Genomic DNA, 7,531 nt, shown 5'->3' with positions numbered 1-7,531 from the left:
ACAACGGCAGAACGAGCACAGAGCGCTAAACATGACACGCAAAGAGAAAAAGAGTTGTGAGGATGGAGAGGTCTAAAACCGCTGGGCAAAGATGTGCCCAAGCACTGCTGAGCAGCCACATCCTACCCACAGCCTGGCCAGTCCTGGTGGCTTCTGCTTTAACTCGCCCCAAGGTCCCTTGTGAGGGACGAACAGCTCGGGCTGGCCGACGTGACACGGCCAGTGAGCCTCCCGGCATCCCAAGCCCGGGGTGGCAGGGAAGGTGGCCAGGGGATGGCCAAAGGCGCTCTGCATTGGCTGGCAGGGACCCAACTTGCCTCTGGCCAGCTCCCTTCCCCTCGGAGAGGGCCCAAGACAGACTTTAACACTGGGCTGGCTAAGCCCCGGCTTTGGTTGTAGTTGATGGCATCTTTGAAATGGAACTCATAACTCGGGTGGGTTTTTAGTCTTATGAGGGAGCTAAATCAAAGTTGGAGGTAGGAGGCTCTGGGAGAGGCATCTCAGCCAGATGCCTATGAATTTTTCCTGGGATAGACATCATCTAGATCCCACCAAAAAGCTCACACCAGCCTCTTCAAGGGCGACCTTCGCTTACAGGACCAAACAGTGAGGTCCCATCCCGGCTTGGCGTTACTCGCCTCCGGACCACCTCCCACTCACAACTCGCCTCGGGACCAGCTCCTACTCACCTTCCCACCGCACCCCGGGCCCTTCGTAGCCTCTTCAACTTTGACTCAGGGTCCGTTTCCTCCCCACCTCCTCCTGCCGAGAGCTGAAGGTGTCTTTTCCCCTCCTTACACAGCCATCCCAAAAACAGAGAGCGGAAAACCCTACCCATCCACACTCCCATCTCCAACACACCCCGAATTTTCTCTCCCGACCTCCTCCGCTGCAATTCCCCGCGATGGAGATGAACGTTTCCAGCAGAGACTTTTAAAAACCAACACTTGTACGATGAGCCGTCTGGTTTGAGGTTTCATTGAGCAACGTTTCAGCACATGGTGGTCCCCATTACATGGGTGCTGCCCTCGCGTGAGCTTTGAACACGACAGTCGGCAATTTTTCAGGCTTCCTTTTAACAATTGTAACCCCGCCGTCCCCATGAGTGTGCGATTACTCATCCTTCAGATTCAAAGTAATCGGTTGAAAATCATCCTGTTTGGGGTTCAAAAAGAAAAAAACCACACACCTCCTAACCTCCTAATAATGAGATGTGGCTCATTGTCTGCCATTGCTACAGGGTTTGGCTCTGCAGGGCAAGGAGCTGGGCTCCCCCTGAGGCTTTCTGTAAATACCGGGAACAATTTATCCAAAACCATCAGATCCCTGTTTCCCAGGAACCACAAAGAAAGACCAGGTGCCTGTGGGCTGGGCATGAAGTTCTGAAATTGCCACCAAAGGTGCTTTGATCTGTCAAGTTTGCATCTTCCCAGGTTTTCTTTGCCCAGTGCCAGCTCAAGGCTCTAAGCTCGAGCTCAGCCCTCGAACAGCTTTCTCTGACACATGGAATATCAGCCTGTCAAGGAATAGTAAAAAACACCTTTTACCCTTTTTATCCTACCAGTAGGGACCTTTCAGGTTTTCGACAGAGCTCACAAACTCCCGTGGTAAGAATGACCCCCTCTGTGTGGGGTAACCACCGGGCTTCCTCACTTTACTCCTACAAGTGAAGTGACTTCAAGAGCATTGAGTGCAGCAGCCGAGCCACTGTGCATGGCTGTGTCTTCAGCAGCTCTAAGAATTCACCCCCTGCAGCATGCAGAATAGGTAAATGCTGCTTCTTTTAGTATTTTTGGTCATCAGTTGGAGGTATTTGCAGTTTTCCCTCCCTGCGAGGGCAGCAGCTCTGCTGTGGGTGCCTGGGCACTCTCCTGCTACGTGCAGCCTTCCCAGCTGCTCCTTACCAACCCCCTGTTTGCATTTTCAGTCTCATCCCTGAAAATTTTTCCTCATTTTTCTCATCTCAGGCTGTCACTTACAGACTGCTCACCCAGTGGCATTGCCTTGATTCCCCACCAAAACCCCAGACTCAGCCGGTTCTCTCTTGTCCCCACTCAAGAGTTTTACTGCTTGAACCAAGACATCCCCGTGAGGTTTTTTTCCACAAGGTCCCATCTCTGATCGCCATTACGGTCTGGCCATGAACTACAGAGTTCACAAGCCCTCCAGAATTACCCATCAGAATCAGCACAATCAAAACTGTTATACACACCGAATGGGAGCCTCTTTTTTTGAGTTTTTACCTGAAACCAGTGTCCTTCGAAAGTTTCAGTCCTTCTAGTCCTTTAAGCATCTATCTTTTGCTCATTTTGGCCCCCACAGCCTCCCTTGAAGCCTCCGATTACCCTGAAGCACCGTCAGTGGCTCGCAGCACTTTGGAACTTGCTTTGCAAGCATCTCTAGCTGCTTTTCTCTCTCAGTTCCTTCCCTCTCCGCTCCAAAGAAGCGCTTGGCCTCGCTGCTGTAGGCGGGGAACAAAGACAACCCCAAAACCAGAGCTCATAACTGATGAAGTTTAATACAAGTGGGAAAGCAACTGTGGGTGAAGGAGGAGAGGGACTGCTGCATCTCGCTCCTGCTCCTTGCTAACGACTCTAATTGACTCTAATTTGCACTAATGGTTTGCCATGAGGAGGTGGTGCTGTCTCCAGCTGTAGACAACGGCCCTGAAGGTGCTTCCTTGGCCTGGAAGTGTTTGTAGGGACCCAGAGGCTGAAAACCTTCCTGCTGCATGAGGCCTACGAAGTTCCTCCACTTCCCTCCCCACTTCTCAACAACATCACGTGCAGGGCTCAGTTTTCCTCAGCGCCATGTCCTGTCCCTCTCCTTTCTTTCTCACCATCACCCTCAAAGCCAGGAGATGAGGTGCTTGAAGCACAGTTGTGCTGCCAAGGTCAACCTTCCAAAAGTCACGTCAGACACCTACAGATCATGAGATTTAGCATTAAGGGTCCTGACGCTTTAAAAGTGCAGCTCTTCCAGTTTGCGTCCTGGTTTCTGAAACAATTAGGGCACCCTGAGCACATGCTCAGCTTTTTCTACAGCCCAGAGAACGAAAACCAGTTGGTTTTAGCTGGAAATTCCCAGGCTGAGGTGTGGGAGCATCATACCAGTTTCAGCACTTTTGAGGTAGGACAAAACAAGTTCTTCCATCACAGCTTCTCTCCTCCTAACCGTGGTGTCACGACCTGCACGTTTCTATTTTGATGCAATTTTCCAACCCATTCACAGAAAAAGAGCAAGGAAGTACCAGGGGCGGCAAGAGAAGGGCTGTAATACCTGTCCTGGGGTGGAGGAAGTGGTGTTCCCTCCTCGCGTCCTGGCTTGGTGCAGGCCAGGGCTCTGGGGGGTGAATATTGGTGTATGGAGAATTAGTGGTTTGGGTGACGTAAGCCAACGCTGCAGCTATCGTGTATCGTCATGGTTTAGCACCACAGAGCTGGAATGGGTTAGCTCATGTCCAATAACGCCGTCCACGCTGTGGGTCATACGACAAGACGGTGTCCACAGCGCACAGGAGGGTCCCCAGGAGCAGCGATGAGAACTTCATGCTTTGGAGGTGAAAAACTGTAACTGAGCATCTATCCTGGAAACCAGAGGGCTCTGGCGTCCACACGAGCCAGCGCTGCGTTTTGCCACGCTAAACCCAACGCAATGCCTGCCCCTCTCACCTGGAAGGGGAGGGTTATCCCCCCACCCTCTGCTGGGAGCTGTCACATGCGGGATGGTCAGCAACCGATGGTGAACGCGAGCCAGGACTACCCACCGGTTGGCCATCCCTTCCTGGCTGATGCCCACCTGGAAATCCTCCAAAGCCCTTCGCTACGGCCCGTCTACCAGAGCATCGCTCGGCTACTTAAACTACAAGAGTCTCCCCAGTTGAGGGGGGGGTGATGCTGACCTAGGGCTACCCAGGCAAGGAATAACACAGCACACACCACACAAAAATGGGTCAGCAGGACTAAAAATGCCCAACTCCTGCTTGGGTTGCCCGGCACCAGAGCTGCAAACGCAGCACACAACCGGCCCTATTTCCCGATAAACGGTACCCAGGTTCTTGAGCAGGCTGGCAGCTCGCTCGGCAGTAAACAAGATGCAAACACATGTGTTAACAACCGATGGGAGCCTCCTCTTCTCTGAACCTCGCCCTTCACTCCCCTCCACCTCCACATCGCGTCCTCCTGAGCCAGGGGATGCCTAAAACCACCCATGCCGCAATGGTGGCAATCACAGCAGCGCAACGGGGATGCTCAGCAACGAGCAGAGGATAAAGAAACCCCAGAGACGCGTTCAGACACAGAAGACGGGTTGGAAGAGAGTTGCCCGGAGAGGACGGGAGTACCTTTGTTGTCAGTGCTCATCTGCCCGGTCAGAGCTGCCTGCTGCCCTTTACGTTTCTGTCTCTCTTTTGCCCCAGCGCATGTGACAGTCCCCAGGCAGAGCAGCTCTTTAGTGTGGTCGGCACCGTGTGTGGCGAGGAGCCCGAGCCCTGCTCTCTAGCTTTCTTCTCGGTGCAGTTTCCATGCTCGGTTTCAGAATGACGACCTCTGATGCTTGTGCTGCCTCGGGCAGCGGCTCACTCTCTCGCACAAGTGGGTTTATCTCGCATCCTTTCATTTTACTCTCACACCCAGCTGGGGGCCAACCGGTTTCAAAATAAAATGAAGCTGCCAGAAGCTCTTGGGACTCTACCAATCTTTTGCAAACACTCTGAGCCGTCGCAGAAAATGGCCTGTTTCCACGAACGCTCCCGCTGGCATAATTGGTCACCCGGGGATTCCCGGACAATGAATATCCCAGGACCAGATGCAGCAAGATGCCCAGTGTTATATCTGGGTGGTGCGGGGAGGCTAAAATTGGAGCAGCTTCGGAGCCACCCACACTCACCCAGGAAGGGAAAAATCCCTCCCTTGGAGAATTTACAACCTCAAGCTCCGATTTCCAAACGGCAGCAGACACCCACGCGAGCGAAGGGCTGGTCCCAATTAACGAGGCAGATGAAAAGAGAAAGGAGATGCTGTGTCCCCCCCCAGTTCTGCAAGCATGGCGAGCCAATGCCCAGGCGGGCAATGGGCTTGCTCGAGGGCACCAGGGGAGTCTATAACAAAAGCAGGAATCGCCTCAGCTCCCCCTTTGGCTTCTCGGAGTACCATCCTCATCCTCCTCCAAGTGCTTGGCAGCCTGTCCCTCCGGCGCAGTATTTGCTGTGAGCTGGCTCTTCCCGTGGTCATCCCTGCTGGGATGCGGCTCTGCTCTCGCGCTGGTCGAGAGCAGATGGAGGAGCCTGGTCCTCCGTTGAGCAGATGAAGCTTTTGCCACGAGCAGCTGTCGATGAGAAGGCCTGGAGGTTCTGCTGCCGCCGTCGCAGCGAGACGGCCAAGGAGGAGGCCGAGAACAAGAGGGCGAGCTCACAAACTATCCTCATTCCAAATAGCTGGAGGCAGAGAACCTGGACCCGTTCTTCTGCTGGGAAGGACACCGCGGCTCAGACAACATAGCAGTGTCTTTCCCCCCACCACGGAGGTGGAAATTAGTTTTCTCCCTGTAATTGGCCTTCTGTTCACAAATCGCTAATGTGCGCTTTTAGTCTAATAACTTTTATTTTAGGTCAAAGGCAAATGGCAAATCAGGAGAGAGCCCAAGCGAAGTTTCCCCGAGGCAGAATACACATCTTTCTCCCCTGCCATGGGGTGAATTGACTTCGACAAAGCGATAGCTCTTACCTAGGCAGGACCACGGGGCTGGAAATGGTCCCTGGGGCCAGGAAGTCCAGGGCCAGGAAGTCCAGGGCCAACATCTACGTGAATTAAGTAACACGGTGCAAAATTGTCCCCAACAGTCCACTCCATGTCCCCGCTGCTGGAGTATTCCCCACTGCAGTATTTATTGCTTAAAAGCAAAAACCACCAGCTATATCGGGGCACATGAAGAGAGAAGGAGAAACTGAGGGCACACGCAGCAACGTAGCCTCTGTTATTTCGAGGGGGGATACAACTACCAAGGAGAAGTGGCCAGTCCCCTGGTTAAAGCTCAGGAAGACCCAGATCCAACACCACCTCTGACAAAACTCGGGGATTCACTCTCATGAGGAAGACAACCTGAGCCATATGATCTTCCTTCCCTTTGCGTCGTCACGGTAACAGGCACGCGAGTGGCGGAGAGAAGAGCAGATGTCCCCCAACAGAAAAAAAGCTTAGAAGAAATAGAAATTATCTTCTTATGCAACACCCCTGCAACTTATAAAATCTAAAGCTGTAGGACATAAATCAACCACTAACTGCCTGGGGTTAAAGAGAAACTTCCTCGGCGCATCCTATTGCATAAGTGGCTTCTAACGGGAGCTCCTATCTTCTGAAATCTCTGTTAGGAAGAGGTCGACTGGACCCCGGGGCTCTTGGGCTCCGTCGTTATGACCCTTTCTGTGCCCTTTTGCTCCGGTACATCTTACTGTCCCCTCCTCAAGCCGGCACGCAGCGGGGAGGAGGCGCAAAGCCGGCGGCTCTTTGCTTCGTGCCGGGGCTCCCGCAACACATGGCCCAGCCCAGGCTGGGGTTGGTCCCACCACCGCCGCATCCCCAATTTCTGAGCCCTGCTCTAAGGCACCTTCCCTTTCCCTTGCCCTGACTCAGGCCCTGGAAAACGTCATAAGGGATCAGTTTATAAGGGATAAGCACTGTCGGCTCTTTCCCATGTGAAACCTGTTCCCGCCAGCTGCTTCGCTGGTGCTGTCCCAGAGAAAGACTGGCAAAGGCTCTGGGGTCAGCGCTTGTTTACCCGGGGGATGCAAGTGGGAAACCACAGCGAGACCCTCCTCCGACACACACGGCAGCGTTACTGAGGGCAGCGTTACTGAGCCCCCCCTGCGGCTGCCACCTCTCTGCTGTCCACAGAGAGCTGAGCGGTGCCGGGGGGCTGGTTCCCCCCAGCTACCGTCAGCACTTGCTATAAAAACCCCTTTGAGCCTGATCGGGGGTCCCAGTGGGAGATGTCTTCCCAGTGCAGACGTGGGATGAGAAGCAGCAGCTCCCTGGGGCTGTTCAGCCCCCCCAGCGCCAGCCGTGCTGACACATGCCCACCCAGCTGCTGAGCACCAGCTCCGGAGACGGCTTCCCATCCTCATGGAAGCTGTTCCTGCTTTGCTTCCCATCCTCCGCAGCTTCCCCCAGCCCATCAACGGGCCAAACTGATTTCCACCAGCCATTTCTGGCTGAAACTTGGTTCAGCTCCCTGGGGCTGTTCAGCCCCCCCAGCGCCAGCCGTGCTGACACATGCCCACCCAGCTGCTGAGCACCAGCTCCGGAGACGGCTTCCCATCCTCATGGAAGCTGTTCCTGCTTTGCTTCCCATCCTCCGCAGCTTCCCCCAGCCCATCAACGGGCCAAACTGATTTCCACCAGCCATTTCTGGCTGAAACTTGGTTTAATTCTATTTTAACACTTGCCTTATCCCCTCCCACACCAAATAAACCAGAAATAAAGAGAAATCACTGCAAGTGGCCACCACCACCCCTTGTGGCACCACGTTATGCCCG

The sequence above is a fragment of the Eurypyga helias genome, unplaced genomic scaffold (genome assembly GCF_000690775.1).
Source record: "Eurypyga helias isolate BGI_N326 unplaced genomic scaffold, ASM69077v1 scaffold7814, whole genome shotgun sequence".
Lineage (NCBI taxonomy): Eukaryota > Metazoa > Chordata > Aves > Eurypygiformes > Eurypygidae > Eurypyga > Eurypyga helias.
This window is presented reverse-complemented; position numbering follows the sequence as displayed.